Source organism: Fukomys damarensis, unplaced genomic scaffold (genome assembly GCF_012274545.1).
Source record: "Fukomys damarensis isolate Sample0158 unplaced genomic scaffold, DMR_v1.0_HiC HiC_scaffold_8, whole genome shotgun sequence".
Taxonomy (NCBI): domain Eukaryota; kingdom Metazoa; phylum Chordata; class Mammalia; order Rodentia; family Bathyergidae; genus Fukomys; species Fukomys damarensis.
In genome coordinates, this window is record NW_022900920.1 from 3,154,921 (window position 1) to 3,169,839 (window position 14,919).

General features: G+C 38.7%; 1 protein-coding gene and 2 pseudogenes across 3 annotated transcripts in view; all 3 read right to left on the bottom strand.

Annotated features, from left to right (window-relative positions):
- Hpse2 (heparanase 2 (inactive)) overlaps nucleotides 1-14,919 on the bottom strand; it is a 770,839-nt gene that overhangs the window by 103,088 nt on the left and 652,832 nt on the right. The gene's annotated exons all lie outside the window — the stretch shown is intronic.
- LOC104872300 lies at nucleotides 4,804-5,411 on the bottom strand (annotated as a pseudogene).
- Nucleotides 13,741-13,920, bottom strand: LOC117285322 (annotated as a pseudogene).

Sequence of the window (14,919 nt, forward strand, 5' to 3'; positions counted from 1 at the left end):
CAGAGGCTGTGTTCTTCAGATAGGGTCTGGAGCACTTTCTACCAACTTTGCTCATTAACGTTCCCTGTGTAGTTCCTAAGTACACTTGAATTTGTATTCCTGGGAATGAAAACGGTTCTTTCTATTGGTTCTCTACTAGTCATTAGCTCAAGTCTGAGTCCCTAGAATGTAATATGGTTTCATGCTCCATTTCCCTGTGTACTCTCCTCTAACCACTATTGCCCTCTGTTGTAGGCAGGATTTGTCAGATAATAGACTTAATACAGGACTCATAATTTATAGGATTATTTTATAATACTCACCCCAAAAAGCAAATGCAGAGGAGTGCAACAGAACTGTCCATGCACTAGAGACCTAAATAATCCATCTGAGAGCCTGAATCCCATAGCAAAATCCCCCAGAAGTCCAGCCAAAGACCTAAAGCCCATGGCAATGTCTTCCACAAGCCCAGCAAGGGGCCTAGAGCCCTTAGGAATGTCTCATGCAAGTCTGCACGAGACAGCAATATTGATTATATCCAAAGATGACTGTAAGCAGTGTAGGCTGCAAAGAATTAACCCTACAATTAGCATATTTATAGAATTGAGTCTGGCCGAAGCCTATGTGCCGAGGTTAGAGTAACTCACACCCAAATTCTGTCCTTACAACTAAAACCTTCTTACTAGAAGGACAATGTTCTTATTACAACCACATATTTTGTCTATTCTGTTGCCAATTTACGAATGCTTTGTCTTGTCTTTTATGAGCCTTGCTTACATTAATTTTCATAGAAACTGCACAGGACACTCACTCATCTTTACATGTAATGCTATCCTTGCATGTAGATTGCCTTTACCCCAATTGATTACCAGTAAAAATCAGTGGCTTGGACTGGCCAGAGCATTTGTCAGATGCACCAGCATTGGTCATCCTGGCACCCCTTTCTGTCTCTCTTAGTTCTGTCTTTTAGTTTTTTTTTTTTTTTTTCCATAGGCCTCAATTGTACACTGGGTAGGAGAATGGAGCCTACTGCAGAGGTTTATGGTAATGTTTCAGGGGTCCCCAGTATAAGTCTGTGTCAAGGATCTGCACCAAGAGCCAATGGTGGAAGCTAGAAAGCCTGTGCCCGTGGGGCGAAGGATCTGTGCCACCAGGCAGAGGGATCTTCACTGGAGTCAGGAAGTGACACTTACAGCAAAGACCAGAGCTCTCCTGTAGAAAACAGCAGTCATCTTCAGCAACAGAGAGAACCGGAGCTCCTCCAATAACGAGAACAACTGAGCTGGTATCAGGAAAACCAGCCACATCAAGCCTCTCCAAGAAAACTAATAGCATACAATCCTCAGTTGGGTCTTCCATACCCAGAACCACGCTGACTCAGTTCAGCTGGGCATTCCAAGTTCACGCTTAGTTAATCCACCACTCCCTTCATTACCAAACACTACTCACTCTAACTGTACCTCAGTATACTCGTCAGGCATTTTGTCCTGAAGCCTTCTCTACTGTCCTGTGCTGACACTCTGATATGTTTGTCCTCACCCCCACCCCAATTCCTTTTTCCGCCTCACCTGTTTATATCCCTATTCTATTAATTCTTCTGCCCACCAATTCAGCAAATATTTTTGAGTACCTATTATGTACCAGATTCTTTATCAGGGTTAGGCAAATAAAAGGATAATCTTTGTCCCTAAGGGACATATCCTCTGATGACAAGCAAAGGCAACCTGTGAGAGTCATTCTATAGAGAAAGCATCATAAGAGTCTGGCAAGTCTGAGATTAATTTTTTGGGGGAGGAGAGTGTTGAGATTCTGCAGCGTCCTTGTGGAAGAGATGATTTGCCAGCTACATTTTGAAGAAGTGGCAGTTATTTCAATTCGGAAAAATAGAAGGTAGAGGTGATTATTCCATACAAAGACTAGATTCTGTTTCCTTGGTAGAAAGTATCTTAATGTGGCTGAAGGTAAAGGCAAGCAGTGGAAAGTAAGGTTGGAAAATGAAGCTGAGATGATCACACCATAGAGTCATGTGAGCCCCACTTAACAATCGAATACAGAACTAGGATGATAAAGAATCTGTTATCTATGCTAATTTCTCCATTCTCTTTCACTGCATTTGCTAACATTACTGCCAAAATTTCATCTCCTAATGTTGACAGTCTCCTCCAGTCAGTACAGCAGATCCAAGTTCCCAGGAATATATGATCACCACCTACTGCTTTTTCCCTGCTCATTTGCTGGTAAGCCAAGGTTCTTCTTAAAGTGTGACCAGATAAGCTGCCTTCTTTGAACCAGATTTCACTGTGATAAGCAGCTGGAGGAAGCAAAGCCGCACTGAATTTGTCACTTGACTAAAATGCACCTCACAGATAGTCCTATGCCCTGTCCTCCTAAGGATCTCCTGATGAAGCCTGAGAATCCCAAGACTGAAGCCCAAAGCCTGATCCTGTTTCCACACAGGCTCTGCCTTTCTCTCTCTCACAGATTTCTTTTTCTCTGAGTGTATTTTCTTAGTCAACTGCAGGAGGATGATGCCTCCCTTAGACAACTCTTAGTATGCACAACTTCGCAGTTGAATAGTCACTTACAATGTATGAAGTATTTGATCCTGCTTAATTCTCACCTAATCCTTCAAAAAAGCCTGAAAAATCAGTGATCAGATCTTCTGACTTCAAATTCTTGTATATACTAGTAATATATATATCAAAAATTTGTAATATTTACAAATAAATAATTCTATGTACATTTCAATCTTTGAGGATTAATTTTTAAATACTTTATTCTATTTCTCTTTCTTATTTGGGTAATTTGATTTTATATGAGGCATGGTATGGAAACTATAATTATAAGATAATTTTCCCTGATCTATCACAAAAGTAGTTCCTGGTGTTCTAGCTCTATAAAGCAATGGAGGCAGGAGGATCTCAAGTTCAAGCCCAGCTTGGGCAATTTAGTGACTTAGATGCTATTTTAAACAACAACAACAACAATAACAGCAGCAGCAGCAGCAACAACAACAACAGAAATACAGGACCAAGGAAGTAGCTTAGTGTGAAGGCCCAGGGTTCAATTCCCAGTGCCACAAAACAAAACAAGGAACTTTAAAACAACATACAGTAAAATCCTGGATTACAAGTGACTTGTCTGAGTGTTCTGCAAGATAAGCAAATACATTTTAATTTGATAAATGAGTGATGCAACATGAATAGTATGTGACACCAAATGTCATGTGATCATAACAGAGCCAATGATCCCCGCCCCCGTTCTTTCTCACTGTTGGATTGTAGGTGATTGTCTCCCCAACAGGAAGAGGTTACAGAGAAATTCTTATCTGCAGAGGAGGAGTAAAAAAAAAAGACAGAGGAATCCCTCACTGCAAATGATATTAGGGAAAGCCAGGTATGGTGGTGTACACTTATTAGCCCATCATTCAAGAGGCTGAGGCAGGAAGATTGCTGTAAGTTTGAGGCCAGCCTGGGGACACATAGTGAGTTCAAGCCTGGCTTGAGCTATATAGCCTTATCGAAACAAAAAAAACAAAAAAAAAAAGAAAGAAAGAAAGAAAAAAGAGAGATTAGAGAAATGAGTAAAATGTATGAAACAGTGCCAAATTTTGTAGACAAGAACCACTGAAATAAAGTTCTAGTGGTTTAAGCAGTGAATCTGTTTAATGACAATGAATGTCATTTCAATGAAATTCTCAAAAGGAGGCAAAAGCAAATGTCATTGCATAGGTTCCTTGTCAAATTTGAATGAAAAGAAAGATTTCCATTGAACCAATAGAGAACAATGATTCTGTTAGCCATAGTAAAAGTCATCCTACACAATAACCCTCCTCTTTCTTGTCTCCTTCACATTGGATTATGTTGTTTCTGTTCAGATCATTTTTAAGTAGGCTCCTGTGGGCTTTTATGGAAAGAGTGGAAAACTAGGAAAACTAGAAAATATCTTAAAAATTGAATAGAAGCATAGGAAGATTACTGGGATTTAGCTCAGTGATTTTGCCACTTCCCTTGTAAGCACAAGGGCCTGAGTTTGATCCCCGGTACAAAAAAAAAGAAGAAGTAAAACACATTCCAACATGGACAAATATAGAAGATATTAAGGTAACTCAAATAAAGCATTTACAAAAGATCATATTCTTTACAGTTTAATTAATATGAACTGGCTCAAAAATACAGTACTGGTTATCTGCAGCAGGGGGGTAGTTGGCAGCAAATAGGTTGTGAGTGCTAATGATTATGAGTTTTCTTTTGGGGTGAAAATGTTTCGAAAGTGAGTACTGGAAACTTTGTGAATATACTGCAAACTGCTAATTATATACTTTAACTGGGTGAGTTATATGCCATGTAAATTATAACTCAAAGCTCTGAAAAAAGCATAGAAAATAAAGACATATATAAATAAATTTTCCATTATTCTACTACTCAGAGATGACCTCTGTGGAGCTTTTATTTATTTTTAAGATATAATTTTTTACAAAAATTACAAAAGCCCCACAGAATGCAGCACCCTGGAAAACCCCAAATTTACCACCATTTTGGTGCTACTTCCTAGTGTGATGTGTAACCGTACACAGGAAATTAAAGAAAACATTAAATGTTTAGGAACATTTCACACCAAAAGCCTTAAAATCTAATTGTATGTAGTAGCCCTTCAAAGCTACAACTTGAATTATTTTAAAAAGTATTTTCTGTACAAAGATTCTTTTCAGCTGTACAAAAATCTGTAACGCTTTCATATTAAAGGGAATTTGAGCTGCACCTAAATTCACACTTACAGCAGAGCAATTGCCTTACACTCCACACGTTGTTACACGACTGGTACTTAGTCTTCATTTTCATTTTTATATTCATTTTGCTCCTCCTCCTCCTCGTCTTCTGGCTTCTTCTTTGAGCCTGTTGGTCTATAAGGATTCTCTCCTGTTTGTTTTGATTTTGTTCTTGTCAAAGCATGCAGCAGTATCCTTTTCATATTTGTCTTTTAGCTTAGCTGCTTTCTGTTCATATGGTTGTTTGTCTTTGATGCTCAGAAAACACTTCACGGAATTACTCATCTACGTCCTGCAGTATCTCCAATGAAGATAGGTCTCAGTGTTCACTTTTGATCTTTGGGTGAAGTTCAGAGCAAAACAGGAAGAAAGTAAATGGTGGTCTTTGAGAACATTGGGTTCTTTTTTTATTTCTATTTTTATCACCTTTGAGAGGAACACAAATTTTCATCTCCCTGTCATAGTGAGCTTTGTCACTTTTTGCCATATCTTCAAACTGTAATGTTTCCTTTGCAGCCATGGCCTTCTATCTCTCTGAATATTTCTTGGAGAATTTGGCAGACGAGTATGAATGTTTCTTCTTATGCTTTTCTTGGCAGGTCTGCACAAAGAAGGTGTACATGGACATTTTGCCTGTAGGCTTGCTGAGTTCTCCTTTACCCATGGTAGCACAGCTGTGCATGCCTGCTTGGAGCTTTTCCTCAGAGTCTTGCAGAGTGGCTAAGTCTGACAGAGAAGCTTTCTTCCTAGAGCTCTGGTGCAAACTCAGCATTTTAGCTGTACAGCACTTCCTTCTTGTCCTTTTTCTGTATATCTACGTGCACATGGGCTCATTCAGATAAATATACATAATTAGGCTCATTCTCTACACTGAAGTTTGTAACATACATGTTTGGCTTCATGTTAATCACAGGCAGTTTCCAGAGATGCTAAAAATAGGGTTCTGAGGGTCAGACAGAATTCCTGGGTGAATCTTGCTCCATTCTTTGATCTACAATAAAGACTGAACAAACCTGCAACTTTTCTAAGTGTCCTTTCAATATCTGTAAAACAGAACCAGTGACACTCACCTTCCCCAGATACCATAAGGATTAAATAAATACTATTTTCCTTAGTAGAGACGGTTTGTTTTCCTCAATTGCAAGGCAAACTGCTCTCACCAGTAGCCAGCTAAGATAGACTTAAAGTTAGTTGTCCTTTTGTGTCCCCTCCACTCATCATTTAAACTAAAGCGTTATCCTTTTTCAAGAAGTGCATAGTGGTTTAAAGCTTATGCTCCATATCCAAACTGCCCAGGACAAATTCTGACTCTGCTATTAACATGAGCAGATCTTTACTCCTTTGTGACCCCAGTTTTCTTATCTGTAAACATATTTAATGATAGCTCTAAATTTACAGGATTCTTTGAGGATGAACATGTTCATACTGTAAATAAAAATTTAAAACACTGTTAACTATTGTTTCAATGCTTTTGTATAGTATTCTACGGCTATTTTTTTTCAAACTTGTAACTGTTCAAGAATTTCTTTACTTTCAAGCCTATTGTGTTTTCTTTCTTACAGTTTGAAACAGAATTTTACTAGCTACAAATTTATAATGGTTGCTCATCTACATCCACCAGCCCACAGCATAAAGTAATTTTTGTTTGGCAAATTAAGTAGTTAAGAATGTTGTTTCCATTAATTTTACTACCTACGTACCTCCTGGAGGCAGGACAAGGCAGTCTAGTAAAACCAAACCAAACAAAGCATTTTAGGGGTTTTTTAACTGAATGCTTATTTACAGTTGTTCTAAATCATTTCAGCCACATGGGCATGTTTTAAATATTTCCAAGGAAGAAAATTTCACAAGCTTTCTCAGTAACCTGTCTTAATATTTCCAACCCTAATTTAAAATTCCTCTGAAAAATCTAATGTCTGGGCAAGTCTACAATTTATCATTCAGAGTAGGACATTTAATAATTCACTAGAATGAACCGGGATAATAGTGGGCAAACTAGAACTTAAATCACTCTCCTGTATGGCAGTTCTGCCTGTTATGATTGTTGTCCACATCATTTTACTTAGTATACAGCAGAAAGGAACACGCAGTCCCAATGTTTACATACTTTATACTCTTAAACTTTTACTTTTTCTGTCAATTTATGGAGCGGAGGAAAAGCAGTGGAAGCCCAACCAGACAAAACTTGAAGTCCAGTTTTTTCTTTGTCCTCTTTCCACTCAGCGATGATGATGATAATGATGATACTAGTAGAGCACTTAATATGTACCAGACACACTGGATAGTGCTTCACATGTGTTATTTCATTTAATTTTCACAAAATATGTATCGTCATCATCACATCTTTGTTTTGCAGATGAAGAAATGAGGAGAGAGAGAGAAAGAGAGAGAGAGGGAGAGAGAGAGAGAGGGGGAGAGGGATTAAGGAGGAGGAGGAGGAGGAAGAAGAGGAGGAGAAGATAGGGAGCATCTCATCTAAGGTTATGTAGCCAGAATCTACCCTAAATTGAAGTCCACAGGCTGGGTTCTTAGTCAAGAAGCTCATCTCCAGGCTCTCTCCAGGCCTTCTGTAAGACTGGACAAAACTTTTTGCTGTAGTGTCCGGCCTGATTGGGCACTGCTTTATAATAAGAACACTTCGGAATGCTTTAAAATACATGAAATGTATATTCTCTTAAATCTTCATAACTATGTGAGGTGGTCAATGAAAGTTATTATTGTTCTTATTTAATAATGAAAAAACTGAGACTCAGAAAGAAGAACCTCACGTTTTACAGAGAGAAAGCATCATAGCTATGATTACGACTCAGGGCTTGCTCTGAATGTTCTTTTCACCAACTGCCAAGTATTTACAGCTGTGATCTTCTTACTGGATATTTCCATTTTAATTGAGATGCATGGAAAAGCAAAGCCTACTGTGAAGTATCTTTGAACAGTGGCATTTTGGCCACTATGGCATATGAATGGGAGGCAAGTGGGGACGGAGAACCTCTCTAGTAGCCTTCAAACTGTGTCTCTGACATCAAATCTCTTCTCTGAAGCCACACTAAAGATGTAGGCACAAATAAATAACCACACATTTTAAAAAGTCAAATTTAGTTGATGGATCTTTTGTCCAGTTACTCTAAGTCTTTCTGAAAAGGTAGCAAAACATCAGGCCACCAGTGACCTGTCTATATGCTTCTCTCTAGAGTGACTAGAAAGGTTATGAGGGAGAGTATTAGCTAAGGAACTATGCGAAAGCTTGCTCCTAGAGACATTGTACTTCCAGCAGGTGGGTTCATTTATCTGTTTTTGAGGTGGGACACTGAAAACCCTCAGTTAAAGGCTGTCCCATGGAAGTGATGGTGACTTTAGAAGGAAGAGGAAAAATAGGAAAAAATGGATTAAAAATATAGAAAGTCAGATGTAGCTCAAAAAAGATTATTTTGTCTCATTACTGTTATATTTCACTAGACTTATCTCCTCAAGAAAGTGAGTTCTCTATGACTAAATGTACTCAAACAGAGGTAGACGGTTTGTTTCTAGGGAAGAAATAAATTCATCTGCAGTGCATAAAAATCTCTCAGGGAGCAAGTGAAATGAAGACCACAAAGTCATGTCCCAGAAACTATGAATCCCAGGAATCTGCATTTCATAAAGGTTTCCTTGTTGACTCTGATGCAGGTAGCCCTAGCAATACTGCTGGAAATGGATTCCTGTTGGAGTGTGAGACAGGATGAGGTGCAAGGCGGGGGTGAGGGATACAGAGAATGCTCATATACATCCCTTCTGAGCTGAACCATATGGTTGGGTGAACTTTACTCTTTTAGTCTTTCTAATATTAATCTTCTTTTTGGATGTTTATACCTTGGTTTCCTGACAGAGAATGCTTGAGTGACATATGAGGTGAGAGATCTGGGGTGTAATAATACCATGTCATGGAAACACTCATAAAGCCATGACCCCGTGGCATATGAATTCTACGTGGGGTTTGCACAGGTATTAAATGTTCTGTGGTTGGCCTTTGGAAGTCTGCTCTATCCTGACACCAGGATTTCTAAGCTGGCCTGGAGGGAAGCAGGCCTGCAGCTTCCTGGTGTTTGGAGCAGATGGGGAAAGAGTCTGAAATATTCCTTGTCATCACCTGCAGCTGACAGACCACAGGCAGAGGAGGCAACAGGGGGAAGTCAGACCAGTTGATTTGGGAGAAAGGAGAAATCAATTGTGATGCCTTGTGAATGCTTCCTTCTTTGGGTTCCTCTCCAAATGGTTGTGTGTGTGTGTGTGTGTGTGTGTGTGTGTGTGTGTGTGTGTGTGTATGAAATTATGTAGCACTTGTCTCTGGCTGGAAATGGTAATAAATTAGGGGTTACAAAACCACCACTAGCCACCTCCTGCAAGTCCAGTAAAAAAAAAAACAGGCCTTTGAGAGCACAGCTGAGTCGGCAGGATCCCCAGTACTGTGGCCCCACCTCATGGGATGAAAATCACACATCTGGGATCAAGCATGCCAGATGTGCAAAGGGCTAACACAGGAGACACTGCTGGAAGATTACATAGCTCTCAAAAACATTAGTGTAGGGTTCAAAGGTTATTTATTTATTTGTTTATAACCATAGCCACCACAGTAGTTTTATCATCTGGGTAGTCAACTCTTCCCTGTACCCCAATTCTCTGTCCTGGAGTATCAAGAGGGTGCAGAAGGATTGAACTCTTTTGAAGAAGCCATGATTTCACCGGGCCAGTGAAGATCTGGAAGCAAAATGAGTCCTGCTGAAATTCTGATTTGAAATCAATTGTGGCACTTATTGAGTATAGGATCCTGAGCAAGTTATTTTAATTTCTATGAATTTGTTTTTTAATCTAGAAAAATGGGGTATAACCTATCTACTTCAGTGGTTTGGTGTGGGGATTCAATGAGAAACCACAGAGAAAGAGCCCTAGGTCTGGGCTTGGCACAAAGTAAGAACTGAGGTAGAAAAGGGATAATGAGTACTGTGCAGGGAAGTAGGTAGGAAAAGGGAAGTCACTTCCTTCTCAGTCAAGCCCCAGATGTCTATGGAAACAAAGTGGTGGTAAGATTGTCTTTAAAATTCTCTGCTTACTGAGGCTGCTGGGAAAAGTCCTTCCTTGTTATCTGTGCAGTGCTGGTTGGTTTATCTATCTCTCTGAGCCCCAAAACTCCTTTCTCTCCCTTGAGGTCTCTTATGTATCCTTCCTTTCTGTGCTCCCGGTCCTTTCTCTGATCCCTCACACCCACAGCCTACCCACGGTGAGATGTTATTCCTTAGAGCAGCAATGACATAGGACTTAAAGATTAATGAGATTCATTCAGAATTTTCATCCAGCTAAGGAAGACAGAATTCCCGGCAGGCGTAGCCTCAACACTCATTGAATTCGTAAGATTTAACTTAAAAATATGTCAGTCAAATGGGTATGGGGTTTCTTTTGGGGGCAATGAATGTGTCCTACAATTAGATAGTGGTGATGATTGCATAGCTCTGTGAATATGCTAAAGTGTATTTAATTATATACCTTAAAAGGATGAATTTTATGTGATGTGAGTTATACCATAATAAAGCCATTATAAAATAGGTCAGATTAGTTAGCTTTCCATTCTTCTGCTCTCCTCCAGTTTTAATTTAAATATAAATTATAATTTAATTATAAATTCAAATTATAAATATAATCATAATATAAAGGACCAAAACATACCAGGCAGCATTTTAATCTCAGACTAAATACCACCTCTGTTTCTCCAAATCCATATTTGTTTTCATTCTCTCTCCCTCTCCCTCTCTCTCTCTCTCTCTCTCTCTCTTTCTTTACCTCTTCCTCTAGTGCTACTATGCCTGTGAAAATTCAACTCATCTTTCTAAATTGGACTCAGGAAAGCTTTCCCGGTCTTCTCTTCAATCACATATTAAACCTGTGCTAATTGTGTCTCTTCTGCGACCAGGCTCTAAGGTGCAGAGATGAGAGAGTGAAAGGAGATGTTAACAATACCACTCTTGGGGAGTTTCACCCAGAAGGGACCTGAAGCTCTTTCAGGACAGCTCCCTAGTCTCAGACTAAAATCAGACTAGGACAAATGTCCAGGTGACCTTCCTATCTTCCTTTTCCTCCCACTTCAATGGTTCCCAAATTGGCTGCTACAAAAGAAGCTTTCTTATACACCAGTTCTGTTCACTTTATTATCCTAATTAGGAACTCAACATGACTCCTTGGAGTCCACCTAAGTGTTTAAAACTGGTTAATTTATATCTTATCAATGTCTTTGGCTTTCTCACGCCACACTTACTGTACTCCAGGCAGGATGTCTATAGATTTCTTTTTGGCAGATGGAATCCTTACCCTAAGATGTTCCTTTCTTGCCCCTTGCCTCTTCCCAAAGCCAGAACTAAACACTCCTCCCTGAAGGAAGTCTTCCTCTAAAGAACTTTATTCTACTTTCCGTGTTCAGCTTGTGGTCTATGATTTTGCTTTTCCTGGTACTATCTGCATGGCATGGCTTGATGGCTTGTTATGCCTACACAGTATGATGTTGTAGACTCAACAGGTACTCAAAGAAGGTTTTATTTTTTTAAACATAATAAACTGATAATTAGCTCTGAATTGTTCATGCACACGCTAGGCAATATGGGGACCTTCCTTCCTCCCCTCCCTCCTTCCTTCCTCCCTCCCTCTCTTCCTAGTCTCTGCCTTCTTTTCCCTCTTTCCTGATTGGGTCATTGGAATATGAAAACTAGCAGTTAGTGTGCAATACATTGCTTTATCTTCTCGGCCCCTGCTTACTGATGCATATCCACCCATGTAATTACCACAGAAACAGCCTTTGTTCACAGTGTGATCCAGGTCATGGCCATAGATAGGTCAACTGGAGTCTCTTCTTTAAAACTGTACCTTGTGTCTTCTGACTTTATGTTTAAAGATTGAAATGATCTATCCTAATTTTTAAAATACTATTGCTTTCCAGACTCTCTTTTCAGCTGCATAGTGTTAATTATTATATGTTTACAGTTTTTAGCACTGTACTGTGTAAAATCTCAAGTGTATAAATCTAATGACATATGCTTGTTGTGGTCTCACTAAAGTCAGTGAAACTGTACAACTTTCTTTTTAAAATAGAATTAAGGCAAATAAAGGCATTAAGTTATCCTAGTGCAATGGAAGATTTATTATTTAAACTTTGAAAAGCCAGGAAATTCCAGAGTTGGATTCCAAGACATATTTCTAGAAAGGAAAGTAGAAAGACCTAATATATATCAATTGGTCCATTTTCTGCCTGGTACAATAATCCTGTGGATTAAGCATGGGAATCATATTGCACAGGCCCCAATTCTGTTCTTTCCCAAAAGGGGATCAATATTTAATAGATAGTTGAGTGAATTTCAAAGGAGTAAAATAATTTTACATTTTAAATAAGCATTTATTTTGAGGTAACTAACCAATAAAGCTATACTATCTTTGTTAAAAAAAGAAATGAAGAACAGAAAAATGAACTGAATTGTTTGCTCAGTATGTTCACAGAAGACCTAAGACTTGATTCATTTCTTACTCCAAAGATTGGCTCCAGTTTTGAAGTTTCAGCATTTGTAAATTGCTGACCTCGTTCATAAGGTTAAGAAGTTGTGAGTGGAAGCAAAGGCATTAAAAGATGATTCCAAGACAAAATTCCACAAAAATCTCCTACAAAATAATTGCCAGGCAGGTGAGGGTCTGTAGGCTCACTGTTCTAGAGTTGTCAATGGTGACAAACATGCTTCTGCAGCACTGGTGCCAGAAGTTGGCCACCGCTAGCCTAGCCTGATTCATTTCTGGCACTGGCAGCCTCAGGCTTATTTTCATAATAATAAGTCTCACTTAGCTACTATACTACCCATCTACTCTGGGACTGTAAGTCCTTGAAATTCTACAAGGTAATTCAGAGCATATTCCTTTCTTTTTTCTCTGACCTTATTTTAAATTTCAAAAAAACAAAAACAAGAAAAACCACAAAACCAAAAAACAGCTTTCCATACATAGATAGCATCTCCTTTTCATTGAGGGAAGATGCTATGGTTGATGATTTATATTTTCTCTGGAGATGGCACCTGCGTGCTCTAGAGGTCATTTTTATTCCTTTCTATGATGTATAATTATATTTCAATGTGCACCCTTCTGTTTTGGCCACTTGCTTGAACTTTTTCTTTCCTGATCTAGTCCACGCATGCATTCTCACATGCATTGGGATGACTATGTTGAGTTCTTCCTTCTGAAGACATTTTAGGAACTTAGGTACCTGTCCTTGCATTCTGCCAACTGCATGCTTTCCATCTCTTCATTTTCCTGTTTTTTAGAGAATGAACTCAACTTCCATGACTAATGCAATCCGTAGCAGTCTTTGTACTGATTCCACAGATTTTAATTTCCTAACATTTCCCTTTAGACCTTTTCTAACATCCTCTTTTTAAAATGAAAATCCCTTCTTGGAGTTAGTCAGAGGATTCACATGGCCTCCTGTGTGAACTCCCCCAGCAAGCCTCAGGCTTCAGGTGGTGCACACCCAGGCAAGAGCCACATAGACAGCAAAGCAGAGGGTTCTGAGAATGTTTCTATCAACATATCTAAGGAACCAGTGGTATGCTGAGTACCTGTAGGGAATGGTAAACAAGACAAGGATGAGTGAATTAAGAGAGCTCTTAGATCCTTAGTATGACATTTTAGGGTTAAACACATGGAGGACAGCATGGTACTGTACAGAATATAGCTTTGAGGCAACAGATCTGCATAACCTTGAGCCAGTTACATAACCGTATGTTCCTCAACAGTAGAACAAGATGATATCTCACAGGGGTTCTTTCACTAGTGCAATGGTATATACTAGGCATTCAATGAATGACATTTCATTATTTGTTGTTACTATTATTTTTAAATGTAATAGCAGCGCTTACTGTTAAGAATCGAGTTAGTCACATGAAATCTAGAAATCATTTTTTAAAATTCTGATAATTGTAATCATTTATTTCACACAGGGTTGTGCCATTCCTGGAGGTCCTGTAGTACCGGGTTAATGCATGCAGTAGACAGAGCAAGCTCCTATTCCAGCTCTCTGCTCCAAAAATCCATTTACTGTATTGTGCTCAGATGGAGAATAGATCAGATATTACGCTGAACTAATACTACATTTTAGCAAAAGGCCAAGAAGTAATCTGGAACTCATTTCCATTGTAGAAAATGTTTCAGAGATGCTCTTAGTACACATGAGATTGAAATTGTTCCAGCTTATTGGTGGAGCTGATTCTTGAGACCAGCCTATAAAACATCTTTTACTTCTACCAAAATAGCCCATTTTTACTCTGAGGCAACTGAAGAAGAATTCTTTGGAGCACCCATTCTGGACAGAGTTAAAGAAGACATTGGGTTTGTTTCCCTCAATTCTAGAACTATGAGTAAAACAGGTGAGAATGTTTCTGTTTGACTTTTGCTTGGTAGATAATGGAAACCAACCAGAGTTCAGCCTCTATCCTCTTACTTTTTTCATAAGGGCCATGGATCACCTAGGTTATGGCTTAAATCCAGAAAGGTTCTATCCTACACTATAGAGCATCTCGGAATAAGCCGCTGTGTAGATGAGGAGCTGAGTTTAAAAGCCACCAGCCCTATTAGGCAATACGTGGAGGTGGCCTCCAGTTTAATTAATTCTGATGAAGCCTACCTAAAAATATCACTACTGTGTTTGTTTTCTTTTTATAGTTTTATTGAGATATAATTTACATCTCATCCAATTTACCCATTAAAATATATAACTCAATGACTTTAGCATATAGAGTTGTGTATTCATTGCATCACTAATTTTAAAACATTTTGGCTTCCCTAAAAAGAAACCCTGAACTCCTCAGCTATCAATCTCTGAATCCATCCCCAATTTGCAGGCCTAGGAAGTTACTAATCTACTTTCTGTTTCTATATATTTGCTTGTTCTGACATTTCATCTCAATGAAATAGTACAATATATGGTCCTTTGTGCCTCTCTTCTTTCACTCACTACTATTATATTTCTTAAAGACTGATGTATCTCATTTGTAAAAAGGGGAATTTTAAAACAGCAAAAACAGAGCAGTGACCTTGTGGATTAATGTAGCACTTTAAAAAATTAGATGCTGTACATATGTTAATAAAGTCTCCACAATATGTATATAAATATAAAA